This window comes from Mauremys reevesii, linkage group 5, assembly GCF_016161935.1.
Source record: "Mauremys reevesii isolate NIE-2019 linkage group 5, ASM1616193v1, whole genome shotgun sequence".
NCBI classification, from domain to species: Eukaryota; Metazoa; Chordata; order Testudines; family Geoemydidae; genus Mauremys; species Mauremys reevesii.
The window spans coordinates 128,750,848-128,773,287 of record NC_052627.1 but is presented as its reverse complement, the minus strand read 5'-3'; the positions used below and the strand labels follow the sequence as shown (position 1 = coordinate 128,773,287).

General features: G+C 39.9%; 1 protein-coding gene and 1 long non-coding RNA gene across 10 annotated transcripts in view; one reads left to right on the top strand and one right to left on the bottom strand.

Moving 5' to 3' along the window:
* The window catches only part of CTNNA2 (catenin alpha 2), a 750,149-nt gene that overhangs the window by 612,764 nt on the left and 114,945 nt on the right, over nt 1-22,440 (top strand). The window lies entirely within an intron of this gene.
* The window catches only part of LOC120405929, a 95,048-nt gene continuing 89,588 nt past the window's right edge, over nt 16,981-22,440 (bottom strand). Inside the window, exon 4 of the long non-coding RNA XR_005598994.1 lies at nt 16,981-17,076. This is a non-coding gene — a long non-coding RNA (uncharacterized LOC120405929). The remainder of the gene's footprint in view (nt 17,077-22,440) is intronic.

Sequence of the window (22,440 nt, the reverse complement as noted above, 5' to 3'; positions counted from 1 at the left end):
TGGCTCAAAGCAGGACCAATTCACAGACAGATTTTTGCCCCAGATTCCTAAATGGCCCCCTCAATGAACTCACAACCCTGGATTTGGCAGGCCAAGTGCTCAAACCACTGAGCTATCCCTCCCCCACAAAATATATGGAGATATACCTATCTCATAGAGCTGGAAGGGACCCTGAAATGTCATTGAGTCCAGCTCCCTGCCTTTGCTAGCAGGACCAAGTACTGATTTTATTTTTTTTGCCCCAGATCCTGAAGTGGTCCCATCAAGGATTGAAGGCCACAAATAATAACTGGGTTCAGAAAATAATTAGATAAGTTCATGGAGGATAGGTCCATCAATGGCTATTAGCCAAGATGGTCAGGGATGCAATCCCATGCTCTGGGTGTCCCCAAGGCTCTGATTGCCAGATGCTGGGGGTTGATGAAAGGGGTGAACCACTTGATAATTGTCCTGTTCTGTTCATTCCATTTGAAGCATCTGGCATTGGCCACCGTTGGAGGACAGGATACTGGCCTGGATGGATCATTGTTCTGACCCACTATGGCCATTCTTATATTCTTACCTAAATAGTAAACTCCATTTTAAAACAACATCAAAACAAAATGGAGTATATAAACAGATCTTTTGGAGGGGGTGAGGGGTGACAAAAGGCTGCTGCTCTAGAAAAGAACAGCTGAGCTCATTGTAATGCTGGAGTATGAAGGAGAATTGCAACTGGATTTATAACGTGCATAAAGTATCAAAGTTGGAACCTGATGTTCAGAGAGTCATGTTATAAACTTCTTTGAAGAACGGGAAATGGCATAATTGAAATGGCAACTGACCCATAATCAAAATTCACAAACTCATCACTACACTGCACTATGGTAGTTTGTCCATAGCTATTGTCATTTAGAGAGGATAAATAAATTAATAGATTGAGTGCAACAATCTTGTCATTGATCTGATGGAGGACACAGCGAGTCTTTGTGAAAAAGAAATAAATTTTCAGACGATGTAATTCTCAGTGTTTTTAATGGAAAGAAGGTCTCTGTACTTTTATTTTAGCATCTTGATGAGGAACATTGCTCCAGTGAGTATGGGCTGGAACATTTTTCAATGGAAAAATCAAGGATGTTGCCAAAAAAATCAAGAACGGTGATGATGTGCTGTATCTGAATAGTGTCAGGTTTTTTTGACCTAAAATGATTTCCACTGAGGACACAATATGAAATATTAGATGGGGGTTATAATAGATGTGAAAACTCTCTTCTGCATCAGTAGAAGGAATGCATAGTACGTTCACATCTGTGAGCTATTCATTGCAAATGGAATTAAGTCCTTAGATGTTGGGGGTCAAAAGTTCCTGCTGGTACCATGAGCCTCAAGAAATTCTGAGCCTGAAGGGTTAAATTTGACTTAAACTTTCCATTCAAAGACCAGTGAGCCAAAATCAGCTACATTATTCTGTCTTTAAATTTTATTTCAATAATTGTTAATCTTACCATGTGTAGCACTTTTATTTTTAGCTGTTTTAAATTTGGTGCTGCATCGCTTCCCACTAAAATACAGTCCTTCCAAAAGACAGAGTGTCCTACACACTTTGCATGAATATGAATTAATTTAAAGAAGGATTTTATGAAGCCCTACATGGATCTATCCTCCCATATAAACTTAAAGGCCAGGGATATCCAAAATAATCAAAGTCATCTTGTTGGGGGCTGACCTGTATTAGTCTATGGTTTATGATGATTAAAATTTGATATAGTGCAGGCAAATCAATAGAATCACATGGTTGGACAGTAATTTTCAGCAGATGGGACCAAAGAACAGCATTTCTATTTCTGTTTTATAGTCTCTTTGTCTGTTAGGCTTACAGGAGCCTCCATTAACTCCTGATCATCAAGTTGACATTCTGAAAAGTTTTTTCCTCCACATTGTCATGGAAGTGTAAGTGTCTTACTTAATCTTTTTCTCCTTGTGAAGCTACTATGAGCACTGCCCTTCATTTCCTATGAGATATCTCATTTGTTGCTGCACAATTCAAATTGATCATATGGTATTGCATGATACATGGAAACATCTGCAAACTGAGAAGAGGGAGTAAAAGCATTGCTAGTATTCTAGGAACAAATTAGGCAGTCACATCTGTTCAAAAACTCTTTGCTTTGGAAAAAGAGAGGACAATTTTACCATGCTAGCTGAATACTAGCTATCTCTTAAGTCAATGACGTTATTGGTCTTGAATTACACTAGCATAACTGAACCAGAATCTAGTCCTACATTGTTTGTGTTATGTAAACCTCTCTCTCAAATATACTGAATGAATGAAAGGATGGACTGGAACTTCTAGGAGTTGACATACATCATTAGAAAGATATCTTTCATTGACATATAAAGTGGTGTTGTAGACAGGTCATTAGATATTAGAGAGACAAGATGGGTGAGGTAATATCCTTTATTGGACCAACTTCTGTTGGTGAGAGAGACCAGCTTTCAAGCTTACAGAGAGCTCTTCCCCAGACCCAAAGAAGAACTCTGGATAGCTCGAAAGCTTGTCTTTTTCACCAATCTTTTAGTCCAATAAAAGATATTACCTCACCCAGCATGTCACATTAGAAAGATCATTTACTCTACATATGCAGTCAGCTTTTGGGCTTGAATCATGGAGCAAGGTGTTCAGCTGGTCTAAAACAGCAAAAATCCTCTGAAATCAATGCAGTGATGCTGATTTACGGCAGCAGAGAATCTGGCCCATTAACTGGGTGTTACAAACTACTAGGAAGCTCTATGAAAGAAAAATACAAATATATGCATTATGATTGGAACTTTATGAATTCACAGGGATCACATTGGGCACACACTTAAAACAGCGTAAATCCAGAGCAACAAGTTTATTTCTGAAACGTTAATTACTGAACAAGGAATATTCCCACGTAACATACCTTACAAAACCTGACCATCCATGAAATGTTCTGTTCTCTTCATATTGTGCCCGTGTTATCTGAGTACCTAGGACACCCCCTACCCCCACCACCATCACCGTGAAGTAATGAAGAGAAGGTGTCAATATTCTTTCAGAGCTTTTGTATCTCAGCTACCTTCATGAAAAATAAATACCTGTCTGAGTTTTCCTCCCTACATACTGATGTGATTTGTTTTTTGTATTTTTGTTTCCCCTGACATTTGAACTAGAATAGATAAGGACTTATACACTAAGGTTATTAATAATTGAATCTCATAAATCAGCATTTGGAAGGTTATAGTGTGCTTTAATTCGAGACCTTCGAATCGAGAGATTATTTTTTAAAACTAAAGCTTTATGTCCAGTGTTTCCTCTTCAACTGATTCATCTTAGTTCAGTTTTCCTCCTTGTGTTCGCAGCAGATGCTCTCAATCCTTATTAAACATCAGCAAAAATAATATATAGAAATGTGTTAAACTTCAGCGAGGCTAATTTGTTGTAATTATCTGCACAGAGAATATGAAAAGCTCTAAGAGTTTGCAGAGTTATTTCTCCTGACTCACCACTGTAGCCAGGCTAAGTAAGTCTATCATCTCCATCTGGGGAGTATACAAGACTTTGATTGTTCTGAAGCTGAGGGATCTAGGGGCATAGATAGAGGGCCTTTCAGGGAAAAAGACATTCCACTAGTGGCATATGAACCCAGAACCCTCTGAGCTGGTTCTTTTAACTCTCACTGTTAAAATAAGGCATACTTTCCTAACAGTAAGAATAATTAACCATTGGGGGCCACTTCTGAAGGGTTGTGGTGGATTCTTCCTCACTGACTTTTTTGGACGTTTTTCTAAAAGATATTCTCTTGGAAATATTTTGGGGAAGTTTTATGGCCTGTGGTATACAAGAGGTCAGATGATGATCACAATGGTCTCTTCTGGCCTTGGAATATGTGAAAAAGCTATGAAATTTTATATTCAGCTCCTGCTGTTCACATCGGACTGGTAGCCCATTGCTAGTTTTTAAATCTCTGAGGATCCCCAGAAATTTCCCCTTCAACCTTTGTGGCCAACCTCATTGAAAACCAAATTGCTGCAGGGGGGCAGAAGAAGAGATAGGGGAAGCAATTGACATTTTGTGACCTCTTCAGCTTCTTAACACGCTGGGGGAAGATACCTTATCAATAGAAGTGATAAAATAATAAATGTTTGAGTGTTAGAGACCATATTCATGTGAGAGTCCATTGACTTCTGCCAACATAGATCCTGGCAGAGACCCTGGGGTCTAGAAAGTGCCAAGGGCAGGTTATGGTTGCAGAAAGGGAATGCACTCTTCTCTCTGTGGGGAGCCAGCACTGAAGTAAAAGTGTGGAGCCCTGGCCCAAGAGGCATGGGAGCTGGGGGGTTGGAGAGCATGGCCAGGACAGTTCTTAGATGTACTGTTTTTGCCCATTCCACAGCATTCTTCATTGGCAAGGCTTCTGTGAAGCTCTGTCATTCAGGATGGCTCAAAGAGTTGGAATTTATATCTCCCTGTACTTGCTCGGTAAATATATCCCTATGAATTTTTTTGCTTTGCATCCAAAATACTATCCTAAAAATAAACAAACCACTAAATTATGGGCACTTGAACATATGTGAAACTATCTGAATTTTCTTATGCTACTGTTTTCCTCTTCCTCCTTTTCCTTTATTTGCAGTGTGATAAGATTCAAATGTCTTCCAGAAAAATCAGGTTTGGTAAAGGATAATTGTACATCTCGTAGAGGGCTGTGAGAACAAGTAATACAAACAATTATTTGGGACCCCATGTAAATTTGGAAACTGAGAGTGGGACCAGAAGGGAACTGGTCATCAGTAATAGCCCCCACAAATGGAAACAGGAGTGGAAAAGGTGTGAGATTCCTGCAAAATTTCCTCCACCAATAAGCCAATGCTAGCCCCTCCTGTCACCATACACCTTTAAGTGACTAAACTGGTTTGATATGTGCTATTTATGATTTTTATTTCTTTTTTTTTAAGTTAATGTATTTATTTCTGCAGTTTTTTCTACAATTAAAAATATAATTTAATCAACTCTTTCCCCATAGTATAATCACCTAGAATAGTCTCTTTCATTCTTTGAATGCTATTACACTATATCATTAAGAGCAATTTTCATCAGATTGTTTTATTTTCTTTTACACTCCTCACAGAAGATGTTTTCCTCAGTAAGCTCCCAATATTTTTAGTAAGCTGCTATTTTTTCCAAGATAATTAGTTTTTAACCATGTCTGCAATTTACTATATAAGAAAGGTGTTGAAGTCCTATTACTTCCTTTTTGAGTAAACGTGTGCTTTAACTTTGTAATGCATAACCCCTGCTTGGCTAAAGAGAAGTATTTTTCAGTTGTATAACACCTCTGTTTCATGTTGTTCAGGCAGTACACGAGACTGATGCCCACTGAAGTGGTTGGCTAGAAAGTAGGAATTCCTTTTTGTAAAAAATGTCAAGGTTTCTGCATTTGTTTCATTCTGCCTCAGAATACCAACTAGCCTTTTTTGAAAAGTTTCTGATTCAAAACAGGAACACGATCCTCGGTCTGCCACATCCTAGATGAATGCCCTAGCCAAAGGGCTGTAGAGTCACTCTCCCTGTCATTCCATCCTGACCTAAGAAACCTTCCCAGTGTGATGTTTAGGTTTCTGTCAAAAGGTTCATTTCAACAAATCAGCATCTTTTGCTGAGAAAAAGTTTTGTCGAAACGCTCCCAACCGGGTCCAGTTCTGCAATCCTTTTACTTGCTCACTAGCTGGTACACTCCTATAATATAGCACAGTGGGTCTCAAGCTTTTTTACTGGCGACCCCTTTCACATCGTAAGCCTCTGAGTGTGACCCCTCTAATAAGTTAAACACACTGTTTTATGTATTTAACACCATTATAAATGCTGGAGGCAAGCGGGGTTTGGGGTGGAGGTTGACAGCTCACGACCCCCCCATGTAATGATCTTGCAACCCCCTGAGGGGTCCCGACCCCCAGTTTGAGAACCCCAATATAGGAGTTTGGGTCATTTAGACCTTAGTAATCCAATCAGGAGCTCATAGGTCCATTTAAAATACTAGATTTTTATGTATCAATGAATTAATGACAGTTCTGTCTAAATCAGGGATAGAATTTGTAACCTCATTACACTGAAATTCCATACAATAGGCTAGCTGGCAGGCACCTACCTAACTCTTAAGATTTCTACAGCAGAAAGCACTACAGAGAGGCTGAATGTGTATGAGCCTTCCTATGGATGAGAATCATCTGAAGCCTATATGTCATTTCACTTAGAACTAGGCTCCTGTAATCTTGTCAGTCTTTTAGTAACTGTCATGCCAGATCTTACAGGGGAGAGGAACATTGTGAATAGAAACGCTTAAAGCTGAGTCTTCCCTAATTACCCTTTAATAAGCTAGAGAAGAAGGAAAACTCATCAGGGGTTGCTCTTAAGCTGTCAACATGTGTGTGAGTGAAAAAGAGAGAGAGAGACACTTGTGTGATGACATGGTGAAAAATTCCCAACTCCCCGCCTTCTCTGGTAGGCAGAAATCAGTACTGTCAACCCTATCATTTGCCTGTCTTTAGTGACAGGTGCACTCTTTTTTTATTATTATTATTTTGCTTCCTTTTTGCCATGTAGGAAGAATGAAAGTCTCTTCACCATTCAGCCAAATGATTACATTTACCAGATGTACAGTTACTGCAAGCACTCTGTGTTAACCATATTACTAGCTAGCTTCTTGGCAATATGGCGGGGCGTGATCTCTGCTTATTCACAGATCCAGGGTGGTATCTGAATGGTATGGTGGGAAAGATCAGCAGGTGGAAATAAAGTTGGGATGAGAGAGGATGGCAAGTTTCTATCCCTGCAGAAGCTGCACTTACAAGTCTTCTACTCTGATCTGCTCACAGGTAGGGCTGCCTGGAAGCACCATTTCTGCTTTGCCAAAACAAATAGGTTTTGGAATTTGTTTTTATTTTGATGTGGAGTGAAGCTGGACCTTTTGTGAAAAAACACTGAGAGAGACCCCAAAATAGTGAATGGGTGTCTGCTCTGAATCAGGCAGAGTAGGGACCTGGAATTGGGGCTTCTACTTCCTAGGTGAGTGCCCTGAGCTGTTGGCAGGAGGGAGTGTGGGAAATGGTGTTTCTGTCTCCTGATACATTTCCTCAAAAAGCTTTTGGTTTCAATGAACAGGCGTTTTCAACTAACAATGTTTTGTCAAGAATTCCTGACCAGCTCTGCTCAGAGTCAGGACACTGACACCACCACAATCCAGAGCACAGTAAAGGGTAAACCAGGGTAATTGGAGTTTACTCACTCCTCATTTGGGGATTGTGGAATTGAGTTTAGGTTAGTTTATCCACTTCTGGTTTTGCTACTGTAACCCACACACCTCCTGGGTATGGTGCTCTGTCCCAGCTAGTGGCTCTGAGACCACTTAGAGATTGAGTGTGCTACAGCCTCAACTAAGGGCCGTTGGCTTTTGGCTCATGCAGTAGAGACTCATGCACAAAGCTCCAGAAGCCCTAGGTTCAATCCCGGTGACCGGGGTCTGTCAGTGTTATACTACCACATCACTGTCCATAACTTCTCCCTCGCCTCCGGGCTCTTCTTCCCACTTTGCCAGCCTGGCGATACAGGCAGCAGGGACCAGCAACAGGGGGAAGGAGGAGAGGCAGCCGTTAATCACACTCCATAGCTGAAGTAGCCGGGTGGAATAATTGTAGAAACCCTGCCCAGTGCTGGCTGACAAACTGGGTGTGGGAAAGTCCAGCAGGGTTTGCACGAACACTGCAACTAGAGTTCTGAGTCCTACCACTTACTTGCTGCAATATTGTGACTTTAACGCTTAGCTTTTCAAAGAGCCCAGCACTTGCCTCCTTCCATGTATTTCTCTTGGTCTCTTCATTTCATACGACTGTTTTCAATGTGTTGCTTAATACATACACTTTGCCAACTTTCTAATCTCCAGCTGTGGAGATCTAAAGGGGATACGTCCTTTTTAAAGACCGAGAAAATTACTTTGCTGCTATTGTAGTTCTTCAAATCGCTAGAGTCTCACTTACTCATCTACAGCCCCATGTGAGAGCTGAAATGCAGGCTGAGTTGAAAAAGAACTCTGTCATTTGTGTCTGTGATGACACAGTCTAAGCACAGCTGCAGATATTGCTTGTGTTTCTTTAAAAGGGGGCACTTTTTCGTGTGTTTTCAGCTTTATAGTTGGATTTGCTTAAGCTGCCCGGGAAGCTGGTTTACCTTTTCATTTCTGTGTAACTTATTTTTGGCAGGTTTTCTATTGACATTTAATGATATTGCTATTTTTCAATTGACGGGCAATTTGAAATATCTTTCCAGTTGTGTATTTCCGATCTTCATGTGGTTAAGTTGAGTCAGATGCGGAACACCACTCTGTCTTAACGCATACGATTTAGGATAGAAGCAAGGGGGCATAACTAGGAGCAAAGGGATAAAATTAAAGAGGATAAATTAGGTTTGCTCCATAAAGGCACAGACAGGTAAGAGATGAAACAAACACTGGTGCTATACAGTACAGCACAGAGGCTGAGTGATGTATGGCCAATATAACTGGAAGCTTTTTGGAAGAAAGAAGTAAGTAAACTTGCCATTCATTCTGCAGAAAGGCATTTCATGCATCGAGTGGCATGGCAAAAGGTTCAAAGTTGGAGGAGGGGCGAAAGAGATGAGGGAAGGCAATAAGGATGCTGGAGGGAACTGGAGGACTTAAAACAGGAAAACAAGATGGCAAAAATATGAGGGACAGAATTCCCCACCCCTTGGAGGTCTTCCCTTTAAAGTACTGATCAGTCTATGGGATCTGACAAGACCACAACTTAGGACAGTATGACTGCAAGCTAATGATGCACTTATTTATTTTTGTACTGCTTGAGTGAGAAGATATTCCTTCAGAAAAATACAGAGCATTATGAATACAAGCCACCAGGCCAGAAGTCCAACACAGAAATTAAGCACAGAAATTAAACACTTAAACAGCATTTCCTACCGCAGATTAACCACAAGCCTAGAAATCAAGTAATGGTCAGGCCAGACATTGAAGGCCTAATCCTGTTCAGCTTTTTACAAGAAGCAATGTCAAGCTTATACAGACCACCAAGGCCACTGCCTTACAAACACTCAGCTGCTATTCCTCCCGTTGCAACTGATTATCACACCCATAACTTATCCCTCCCAGGATGTACCTATATATCTGCAATGTCCTTATTTGAGTTGTGTTATGTCATTAGCATTATAAACTGCTGTGCAGATGACAAGTTCAAAAATTAAGGAAGGTTATTGTAGCAGCAAAAGCTTGAGCAATGCTATATATGCTTGATGCATGATGGCCAGGAAGGGCTCCCAGTTTAAAAGATTGCCAAGTCTAACCTACCTGTACACCTCATCAGTTAGGATCACTAGCAGCTGTATAAATGATTGCACAAATATCTGTGCCTGGGTACTTAAATGGGTAATTAAATCTGTAAGTTATAGTGGGATTGGATAGCTCAGGAGTTTACAGTGAAATATAGAGTTGGTTGCTTTCAATAACAGTGCAGATTATTAGTTACTGAAAGGTGCTATCATCTGATGGCTGCCTGTAGGCTTAAGTGAAATGAGCTGATCTCAATCCAGTTTCAGTCCCAGCTTTCCACCCAACTTTCAAACTGTGTTGGATCCAAACCATATAGGGCTTTACAAATGTAGATCAGTGTCTGCACCTAGAAGTGAAAAAGAAGTCAGTGTAGTATTTGGAGCTACATTGTAATGTACTATCGCCAATGAAAGCCACTAAGCAAACAGGCTGCCACATTTGACTCCAGCTGTAATGTAGTGTAGTGGTCTTCAGTAGTATCCTCATGCAGAATGCATTTTAATAAAACAAATCTTTTCTTTTAGAATGCTCCCAAAGTTCTCCTCCATCTCCAGAACACTCACTCATGGAGTCCAAAAAGCCCTGATTTTCTCCCCATCCTTTTAATAGCTATATTTACCATTCAGGGGAACTGTGAGATGCCCTAGTCTCAAGTGGCACTAATACACGGAAAAAGAAAACCAACTCTACAGTGCTTTCACCTCAGATGCAAATAGCACTATCCTCCTACTTATTACGATGTCTTAGCCTGCTATTTTTCATCCAGGGACTGAACCCAAGCAGGACAGAGGTGATATGTGTGGGAAGAAGGAAACATTAAGAATCTAGTAACTACCATCAAGTCACCCTTTACCAAGGGAGTCTGCCTATGGATCATCAGATTGGTTTGAGTTGTTCTGGACTCCTTGTTACTACTGGAGCCTCAAATAGCCGTGGCTGCAAAAAATACCTTATTCCATCCTAGCAGATGGTGATTGTGTACAAACATTCATGACCCACCAGACTAGATTACTTCAACTTTATTATATGTGAACACATAGATCTTAAAAAGCCTTAGTTCATCTACTCAATGCCCACCTGTAAGCACTGTGTTGCAGGTAGGGGACACAGACCTGTAGTTGTCATTGGCAGCCAGGAGATCCTAAGTGAACCCAGAAGAATCATCAAACCTAAAGACATTGAAATTGTCCAGGCCAACAAACTTGAGAGCGCCATCAGCTGCTAAAAAGTGAATTAGCTAGGATGGGAAATTGGAGATTTTAACAGATTAACACTAGATTTGAGCACGGGGTGAATATTTGGCACTATGAGCCTGATCCTGCTTCCATTTAATTCAATGGCAAAAATCCTCCTTCAGTGTATGGAGGATTGATTGGGCTCTAATCAGCACCCTCACATACTTACTGCTGAGGGAGAAGTCTGGCACTGAATGGATGTGGAGACAGACACATCCTCTCACCCACTACATGTGATTTTTCCACTGTCAGAGTTGAGAATTATTAGTGAGAGTTGTTGTGTGGAAACTTGTACTGCCACTGTCCATGCTGCATTCCTAAAGACATCTATGCAGAGCTCTACATTTACACTAAAAAAAGAACTTGAAAATACGTAATCAGGTAATGTCCAGGACTGTGCATGCTACCATCGAAGTGTCCCAACTTTATTTCACAACCATATTTTGAAACTACATTTCTTCAGACAAGCAAAACATCCATGCTTATTTAGGATGACATACAGCACACTGTCTGGTTTCAGTAGGAAGCCCTTTTGTGAGATATCAAATACTGCAGCACCCAAAAAAAGGTTCTCAACTAATTTCTTAGTGTGAAAAATCACTGTTTTTCTTGCTCAGATAACTTAAAAAAGAACTTCAATGGATTTTCTTCGAAGTTTCAAAAAGTGTCACCTATGGGCTTAGACCAAGCATGAGAAATTTCAGCCCAAGGGCAGCTGTGTGATAAAGTTATAAGTACTGAGAACAGGGATTTAGAATGAAAGCGCCCTCTCAACCTTAGTTATAGTGTTACGGTAGAGTGGTTATAAAACTCTAAATAAAATTGCATTTTGCTGATCCTGAAGTGGTTCTAAGACTTTAGAAGTTTAGAAAAAGTAATCTGCAAGCCACAGACTGCCTTTAAAATAGATCGTGTTTAAAAGCAGGAGCAGCCAAGTAGGACAAAGATTCCCCCAGTGCCTGTGTAGGGCCCCCCGGCCCCGTTCACTGGCCCAGTATGAGATTGTTCAAAATCAGAGAAGCCTGTCTTGTGACTTTCTACACAACTTTGGGAAACGGGCCTGAGGCTCCTTTGTGTGCTATGCGTTGTGTGTCAGAGTGTTCATAGCCTTTTTTGAGATTACTGTTTTCCAGACTGTTCCCTCCAATTAAGCATGTCAATGATTGTTTAATTTTTTCCTCATATGTTTTGAAGAACAAGAATCCTTTTTGTTCACTGACAAACCAGAAGTGCGGTACAGTATATAATGTCAGCTGTTATGATTCAAAACAGGCACCATATACTGTTCAGAGGTTATGAACAAAAAAGCAAATTGCTACTAACTGCAGTCTTATGTAAGGGTTCTAAAACAATGTTTCTGTACATGGGTGATAAGCAATATGTGGATGTTTTAAATGCAAAAGAAGATTAGCATTAACACAACATAAGACAGAAAATGAAGATCTTTAATGAAAAGTGAAGTTTGAAAAAAGTATTAATATATAAATATGTTCAAATAGGTGAGAATAATGGGAAACGAGTAAGAAGAACTGGAAATGATACCAAATGATAGTGATTATTATTTGGTGTGAATAACTGAAGTCTAGCCAAGAACAGAGGCAATTAACAGGAAAGTTTCAGACTGGAACCCTAGATAAGATTGCAGATAGTAGCAATTTGCTTCCTTGTTCCAGGTAGCTGGAATTGGTGGGTTGTGTGTTTTGAGTATTTGTACACAGAGAACAAACAGTTTGCATAGCTAGGCTGGGGATCCTGAATAAGCCCTTGTAGCTGTGATCAGAGCCTTGCTAATGTCCCTGAAGCTCTGGCCCTTTGAGCTTTGATCAGCCCAGCTGTTTGAAGTCTCTGAGTGGTTAATCACTCGCTGGTGGTGAGGGGCAAAGGTGAGCTGAACTAAGCAGGGAAGACTTGCTATTAAAAAAAAATCACTTACTAGGCAGTCCCCGAACAGAGGGAGCTAACAGGAGAGTTTTGGAGAGAAAGCGTGAGAGGGTCAGTATTATGTATGATATCAAGATGACCCGTGATGGAATAGTGGTGATGACTTTCAAAGAATATGCCATGTTCTCTTTCCTACTTGAAGCCAGAAGGGATTTCCTGTGCATGAAGTGCAAGTGGGTAGCTGTGCTGGAGAAAAAGATTCTTGGATGCTACTAAGAGTCAGAGAAACGGAGTGGTTCCTAGACAACCAGTTTTGGGAAACACCAGTACCCCAGGTTCAAGGAAGAATGGAGCTGGCCACAAAGAAATCAGTGAGAGAGGAAGTCAGAGCAGAGACCTGATAGTTTGTAATCACCAGAAGCAAGACAAAAGTGGCAGCATTCTGTATGATTGGAGACAGATAAAGATAGGCAGACTCCGGCCACCGAAGAGTAGAAGAGAAGCAGGACAAATTCCATAAAGCTAGATATTTCAAAACAATAGCAGCTACTCAACTTCAGAACTACTGGAAATACCCCTCAATCTTCAGCAGGACGAAGGGAAACCAGCCAGGTACAGGATAGGTGTGAATGGAAGCTCAGCTCAACTTGTAAGAAATTCAAGCTTACTAGCAAAGAGTTGTCCAAACGTCAACAATAAACAGAGGATCCTTGTTGCAGATTCAGTACTCAGAAGAATTGCAAGGGAGAGGCAGACAACTGGATGGTGTGCTGCCTTCCAGGAGCCAAGACATGAGACATCACTTTATGATTAGAGAGCTTTCCGAAGTCCAAGGGCAAGGATCCATTGGTGATGGTTCATATTGGCACAAATGACACTGTGTCAGGGGATATCCCGCAGACAGATGATTTCAGGGAACTCAAGAGCATGCTGAAGAACACTGTCTAAGCCACTTTCTCTGAGATATTTTCTGTTCCTCAAGCAAAGGAAGACAGAAAGCAGAAGATTCTGAAAATGAATCTATGGCTATGTAAGTAGTGGAGGGTGGAGGGCTTTGGTTTTGTGGAACATTGGTCTACCTTCTGTGGGGAAAGGGGGCTATATAGTTTGAATGGCATCCACCTCACTAGGAGGGAGACCAATCTCCTTGGGGACTGGCTGGCTAGAGGGATCAGGAGGGAGTTAAACTAATAGCAAAAGGGGAGGGTAAAAAAGAGGGAAGATATGAATACTCAGCATAAAATCAAGATGCTAAGAACAAAATTAATCAGGGAACCAAAAGACACGAAGAAAAGAAATTCTTGAACTGCCTGTACACCAATGGTATGAGCCTGAGTAATAAACACAAGGATTTGGATTTGCTTATTGATGAGCACTAATTCAATCTAGTTGCTATTACTGAAACCTGGTGGGATGATTTGCACAAATGGAATGTTAAAATCAATGGTTATAACCTATTTAGGAATGATTGAGTGGCAAAAGGGGAGGGAGAGTGGCACTCTATGCAAAAAATGGCATTGCCTGTTCCCTAGTCACTGATAATTCGGAGGAAAATGATCTTAATGCTTATACATCAATGTCCTAATAGATAAAGCACAGTAATTGGTGTCTGTTATGGACCACCAAATCACACTAGGGAACAGGATGACTGCCTTCTATGTACCTATGTATAATGTGTAGAAAAAAAAGGCTGCATGATCATGGGGGACTTCAATATGAGTGACATATGCTGGAAGTCTCATGTTACCAGTACTAAAACAGCCTTGGAGTTTCTAAACATAAGAGATGAAAATTTCATGACTCGAAAAATGTTACAGCCAACATGGGAAGTTCTGTATTATATCTCATCTGAACAAATAAAGAGGAGCTGATCACTTAACTAAAAAATGGTGGTAGTAATAATAATAATATATGTGAGGAGGGATGGCTTAGTGGTTTGAGCATTGGCCTGCTAAACCCCGCATTGAGAGTTCAATCCTTGAGGGGGCCACTTAGGGATCTGGGGCAAAATCGGTAGTTGATCCTGCTAGTAGAGGCAGAGGGCTGGACTAAATGACCCTTCAGGGTCCCTTCCAGTTCTAGGAGATGGGTATATCTTAGGTACAGATGATCCAGTGGGATCCCACAGGATTTGGTTCTTGGCCCTATGCTATTTAACATTTTTTATCAATGATCTGGAAGAACACATAAAATCACCAATGATCAAGTTTGCGATCAAGTTTGCAGATGACACAAATTGGGGGAGTGGTAAATAATGAAGAGGACAGAATACTGATTCAAAGTGATCTGGATCACTTGGTAAACTGGGCTCAAGCAAACAATATATTTTAATATGACTAAATGCAAATGTACACATATGGGAACAAAGAATGTAGACCATACTTACAGGATGAGGCACTCTTTCCTGAGAAGCAGTGACTTGGAAAAAGATTTCCGGGTCATGGTGCATAAACAGCTGAAAATGAGCTCCTAGGGATTCTGTGGCCTAAAAGAACTAACTGATCCTGAGATGCATAAACAGGGGAACCTCAAGGAGGAGTAGAAAGGTTATTTTACCTCTGTATTTGGCATGGGTGCATCTGCTGCTGGAATCCTGCGTTCAGTCCCAGTGCCTACAATTCAAAAAGGATGTTGATAAAGGGGTCAGAGAAGAGCCACAAGAATGAATAAAGGATTATAAAACATGCCTTATAGTGATAGACTCATAGAGATCAATTTATTTCGATTAACCAAGAGATGGTTACAGGTGACTTGATTACAGTCTATAAGTATCTACATGTGGAACAAATATTTAATAATGGGCTCTTCAGTCTAGCAGAGAAAGTTAAAATGTGATCCAATGGCTGGTAGTTCAAGCTAGACAAATTCGGTCTGGAAATAAAGTGTATATTTTTTACAGTGAGAGTGATTAACAGTTGCAACAATTTGCCAAGGATTGTGGTGGATTCTCCATTCCTGATAATTTTTAAATCAAGATTGAATATTCTAGGAATTATTATATGGCTTGTGTTATACAAGAGGTGAGACTAGATGATCACAATGGTCCCTTCTGGTCTTTGGATTTATGAGTCTGTTCTATAACTTGGATGTCAATACGGGCGGATGGAAAAGGAAGAAGGTTTGGGGATTTCTGTTACACTGTATGTCAAACAAATATGCAATGCCAATGGACTAGACTTGGACAATAAAGAGTGTAGTAGTGAATTCTTTGGGTTAGGATGGGTTGGCAACCTTTCAGAAGTGATGTGCCGAGTCTTCATTTATTCATTCTAATTTAAGGTTTCACATGTCAGTCATACATTTTAATGTTTTTAGAAGGTCTCTTTCTATAAGTCTATAATATATAACTAAACTGTTGTTGTATATAAAGTAAATAAGATTTTTAAAATGTCTAAGATGCTTCATTTAAAATTAAATTAAAATGCAGACCAGTGTCCAGGACCCGGGCAGTGTGAGTGCCACTGAAAATCAGCTTGCGTGCCGCCTTCGGCACGCGTGCCATAGGTTGCCTACCCCTGGGTTAGGATATAAGGAGTGAAATCTAAAGGAGAAATAACAGTAACTGCTATAGGCCACCTTGATTAGACTAGCCAACAAAATATTAATAATGGACTAATTTACAGAGTACTAGAAACCAAAAAATCACCATACTGCCTGAATATCAATTGTTTAACTGATAATGCCAAACATTCAAAATCACAAAGTAGAGAGAACTGTAATCATTCATATCTGCATAGTCTGTCAGAAGGGGAGAACAGTGTTGGATGGGTAATGTTATATATCCAAAGTATTTACAATGCCAATGAGCTATAAAAATCTAGAAATTCAGGATTAGTCTCAGCTCTGCCCATTGACTCCCATGTGACCTAGAACATGTCATGTAACTTCTCTGTGCCTTAGTTTACACATCTGTAAAATCGCTGTAATATTACTTGCCTATCTCATAGAGAAAACATTAGCTTTAATATTGATAAGTCACTGGCAACCATATGAAAGCCATTATAGAAGAGTAAAATAATAACACTTAGTTATGACAGCTGATATTGAGTATCTTAGTAGATTAATGTATGAATGTAATAAATAATTCATTTAAGTTGACCTTTCAGTGGAACACAGTATCGGTCGTTTCTTCCATTTCTGAATACTATCTGTTCTATTAAAAGTTGATCAAGATAAGCCTTATAAGATTTGTTCATGTTCTTTCTGAACTTGTTACTTTAGCAGCCAGGTAAGAGTCCATCTTTTTTCTTTCTTTCTGAATTAGAGGGAAACTACCATGTCCCTGCTTTTTGAGTCATGCTATCTATTTTCATCTCAGAAAGTCACTATCAGTCCTGATTGCACTTTTCCCAGCTGAAAATACACAGAGAATGAGATGGCGAAAAGCCAGAAACCAGTAAGAGAGTCAGGCATGCAATGTGCAAATATGATTTTATCTTAAATTTTATTTTACCCCTTTCTTTGTTCCTTTTTTTGTGAAGAAGCTACCATCTCTTTTGCATAGGATGGTCCAGGCCCTCTCACGTTTTGCTGTATTTTTAACTTTGATGGAATATTTGATGGAAGCTTTCCTTGCCTTTTCTCATTTTTTGATGTGCTGATTTCTGAAAATACAGACATTCGTTGTGTTCTGTACATATCCAACTTTGGTAATTATCATCACAACTACTCATCATGTATAAATACATTAAACTATAGTATGAAAAATGCCATCTCAGTATTCTTTTGATGAATCTGGTCTATGACCTCTTCCACAGTTTGATTTCATTGTTGCTAATGAATTTCTCTTTTACAGACTAATTCTTTCCAAGATTTTCAAAATAGGACAGTGAGCTGCTTCTGGGTTTTTTTTAGCTTTTAGTTGTTTTAAGCACCAACAATGCTTGATACTTTGTGTGCCTCAGCTACTATATATTGGCATAATTCCATAAACTTCCGTGGAGGTCTGTTGATTTGTATCAGGTGAGGGCCTTGTCCATGATTTCTACCATGACTGAAGTCAATGGAGCTGCACTGATTCACAGCAACTGAGGATTTGGCGCATAGCCCTTGTCTCAACTAGCAGTCCAAAATATTTCTTATTCATAAGAGGGGAGACAGTTATTTCCTGTCTCAGGGTTTATTAGCTGTCTCCCCTCCCCCCACCCACAGTCTCAATTACTTCATTTAACCTTCAGACTTGAAGAATATTACACTAGATTCACTTATGTGCAAAGGGCTTGGGCCATTTAACAGCCAGTTGTATTGGTCAATCTGTTGAGTCCATTTTAGAAATCATTGGATACCACTCCAAATTTAGTAATTATATATTCAAATGTAGATAAAACAGAATAATAGAATATCAGGGTTGGAAGGGATCTCAGGAGGTCATCTAGTCCAACCCCCTGCTCAAAGCAGGACCAACCCCAACAAAATAATCCCTGCCAGGGCTTTGTCAAGCCTGACCTTAAAAACCTCTAAGCAAGGAGATTCCACCACCTCCGTAGGTAACTCATTCCAGTGCTTCACCACCCTCCTAGTGAAAAAGTTTTTCCTAATATCCAACCTAAACCTCCCACACTGCAACTTGAGACCATTGCTCCTTGTTCTGTCATCTGCTACCACTGAAAACAGTCTAGATCCATCCTCTTTGGAACCCCCTTTCAGGTAGTTGAAAGCTGCTATCAAATCCCCCCTCATTCTTCTCTTCTTCAGACTAAATAATCCCAATTCCCTCAGCCTCTCCTCATAAATCATGTGCTCCAGCCCACTGATCATTTTTGTTGCCCTCCTCTGGACTCTTTCCAATTTTTCCACATCCTTCTTGTAGTGTGGGGCCCAAAACTGAACACAGTACTCCAGATGAGGCCTCACCAATGTCAAATAGAGGGGAATGATCACGGCCCTTGATCTGCTGGTAATGCTGCTACTTATCAAGCCCCAAATGCCGTTAGCCTTCTTGGCAACAAAGGCACACTGCTGACTCATATCCAGCTTCTTGTCCACTGTAACCCCTAGCTCCTTTTCTGCAAAACTGCTGCCTAGCCACTTGGTCCATAGTCTGTAGCAGTGCATGGGATTCTTCCATCCTAAGTGCAGAACTCTGCATTTGTCGTTGTTGAACCTCATCAGATTTCTTTTGGCCCAGTCCTCTAATTTGTCTAGTTCCCTCTGTATCCTATTGCTTCCCATCAGTGTATCTACCACTCTTCCCAGTTTAGAGTCATCTGCAAACTTGCTGAGAGTGCAGTCCACACCATCTTCCAGATCATTAATGAAGATAATGAACAAAACTGGCCTCAGGACCGACCCTATGGGCACTCCGCTTGTTACCGGCTGCCAACTAGACATGGAGCCATTGATCACTACACGTTGAGCCTGATGATCTAGCCAGCTTTCTATCCACCTTATAGTCCATATCATACATACATGTCACATATTATCCTAGATCGAGTTATGTCAGTGTCACCTTAGTAAAGGGTTTGTCCCAAGCAGACCACTGCTATCTACTGGTTTTAGTTTTCTGCTCTTCCTCACAGCAAGAACTGACCCTTCTGGTCTTCCCAGCTTTCTCCACTTAACTTTGAACTATCATGGATTTTATTTTGTTTTTTCAGTGTCCAGCAAAGGGATAATGTGCCTGTAATGACCTTCTGCAGAAAACACATACTTTTTTCATTAAATCAAAATCTATCCCTTGTAATAGGCGCCATAAGGCCCTATTGGAGTCTGCAATGTGAAGTCCCTAGAAAAAAAAATCATGAAAATAATGGCAGGAACTTCAGCTGGGCTGGTAGAAGGTGACATTCACCAATTCACACCAGCCGAAGATCTGGCCCCAACTGTGCAAAAGGGTTCCTCTTTCTAATTTTCCCACTAAAACTAAAATAAGGAGATAAGGTCCCATAGCCATTGCTTGTGGTCAGTTGTATTTTATCTGAACCTATTCCACATATGCAATTATTTAAGATTCATGGGAAAGTCTGCAATGCCTCTCAAAGATATTCTCATTTTTTCTTATGCCATTGAAAACTATTTTAGCATAAAATGCTAACACAGCAGCTGGGACAATGAGCATCTTCGCTGGTTAAAGTAGTTAAATATCTCAGCTATATTTATTATTCATGAAACCAAATAAGTTTCCATGAATTACTTGCCCTATAAAACAAGGCAAGCAGTTATAATTGCAATAAATTAAGGGGGTAGTTTTAATATCAATATGATGGGAATGAAAATGACTCCCACTGACTTCAAAGAGAGCCATGGAAGATGAAAGCCATGACCTGCCTTAAGAATTGAAGGCTTCCCCCTTTCCCAAAGTAGGAAAGCCAGGGAACTTTCATGGTACTAAGCCCTGTGTTTGTTAGTACGCATAAGCAGGACAACACATGTTTTTTTCAGAGTATTGTTGTTGTATTTGGGACCAAAGCTCAAAATATAAAAAACTCCGTAAAGAAATTGTGCTGAAATAGTGTCAACTAATATACTTTATATCAGTATGAGTATCTGCCCCATGAGATTCTTTGTATCCAGTGATTTTCTTGCTTGTACTACTATATTTTAGCTGAAAGAAAAAACAAACATGCACATCTTTATCTTTTTGTTTTCCATTTCTTTTGCTTAAAAGGGTGGTGAACACCTTACAGAATATAATCATGCCTAGTGCTCTTTAAATCAGGTTAACAATGCCCGTAATGTAGGGATAGATCCCACAATCAGGAATGCTTCTGAATACCTACACTCACATGAGTAGGGCAATTGACTCTTAAGTGAACAACTGTTAGGATTCCAGGATAAGCTGCACTTTGACCCCTCACTCAGTCCTTTTGAGGGCAACCTGCAAAGTGGCAGTATTTCTGCTTGCACTTCTCCCAGAGTGGAATCTTGCAATTCACCCCACTTTTAGACTGGGTCACCAACTTACAGCACCTCTTTTTACCAGCCAGGTTTTCTTAGCAGGTCCAACTGGGTTTGGTGCCTGCCAGATACTTGAACAGTATGAAAATATAGTTATTTCGAACAGCCCCTTCAAAGCAAAATAGTATTTATTTATCCATAAGTACTTAACAAACAGAGAGGGAAAGGATTAAAACAACTAGAGGCTTGTATGCATATTGTCTTAACTTAGACAGATCTAACATAACCCAGACACCCCCAACATCTTGGATTGGAGGGACACTGCCTCTTTCTAACATCTCTCGGCGTCAGTACTGTGGTGCTTAACCCCTCCACATTTCTTTGTTTAATGATTTCCACTTGGATTTCCTCCCTGCCTACCCCCCTTGGAGTTACTGACCTGTTGATAAGAAGGTGATGGGGATAAACACAGACAGCCCCTTCATCCGAATGTGGTGGGAATACCTTTAAAGGATCTGACACCTGCATTGTTAAATTTCAGTGATTTGGGGTATCTACAACCATTATCTGCCTTCCTATACATGTGTAAATCCACCCAGGACTCTTTGACCCCTCTTTGACAGCATTACAATAATCAATGAAACAAAAGTACTCATATAAATTAAAAAACATATCTCCCACATTGCTTACAAAAAGCATTTGTGAAATCTAGACCCTAGTGAAGATTTATGAATGATTTAAATGCCAATTGAGCATAAGAACGGCCTTACTGGGTCAGACCAAAGGTCCATCTAGCCCAGTCTTCCAACAGTGGGCAATACCAGGTGCCCCAGAGGGAATGAACAGAACCAGTAATTATCAAGTGATCCATCCCCAAGTGTCCCCAAAACACTTAAGTATGTGCTTAATCCCATTGTGCTGAGTGATATTATGGGAGTACTCACATGCTTAAAGTTAAGTACAGTATGTGCTTAAATGCTTTTCTGGATTAGAGTTGATTGATTCATAATATTCACCTCCTTCCCTTACTTATTATAGCCTGGTGAGTGGTTTATTTGCTTAAGTCTGTTTTCAAATGGTTTCACTTGGCCTCTCAAACTCTTTGCTCAATGTTTGTCTTCAATGAAAAAGAAGAAAACAAATTATTTATACAATTAAATAATGGTATGTTTTACAGAAATTATTTTAGTAAGGAGTTTGAAATACAGATTTTTACTTGCCATAAATGTTCTCTCTAGCTTTTCCAGCTCAGGTTTTGTTATTCTTTTCATTGTCTCTGCTTGCCCTTTTCCTCACATGTATAATAAATAAAGCAGGCTCCTATGTGTTCGTCCCCATATCCTATATTGTGATTATGGCATTTTTTTTGTTGTTCTAATATTGATTTGAAAAACCCGTCTGTGTTCCTGTGTATAAAGTAATAGAAGTCTGAATCTTGCAAGAGGGAGTTATTTAGTCTTTATTGAGATGATTTATAGAGAGCTTTCAAAACAGAAAAATAAACAACAAATAAAACTCTGTGATCAGAAATTCTACTTTTCCTATCTCTATCAGAATAAGAAAAGTTTATTATAAACTTAAGAATTACATATATATATTTCCTTTACTGGTCAACCTGCAGAAGGTCTTGTGGTCAAAATGCTATTAATGTTTAGTGTTGGACAGAATTCTGAAGCTGTGTCATACTCAAATACTTTATTAATTATTATTATTATTATTATTTATTTATTATGTTCTTTTCATTGTCTGCTGAAGATGGTCCTTTGTTTTATAATAAGAAACATAGGACAACATTTTCCTCTCAGACCCCAAGGGTGATCTTAACTCTGTATACAGATCTCTTATTGATCCCACACATTTCAAGAGAGGAGAAGATTGGAGTTAGCACTTGCCATGAGAGGATAATTATTTTAGGGGAGCATTTACTACAGAGATCTAATGTGTCTCTTGAATGAGATTCTGTCTCTCTCCTATTTTAAATACCTTGGGCTAGATCCTCCACAGTGCTGTGTCCACTTTGTGTCACACTACTGCTGTAACCTGGCTATAAAGTTAATTCATAGGGATGATGTAGAGACTTTGCTGCCCACATACCCTTTCTGCTGCCAGCATGCCATGGAAAAAGGGCACAT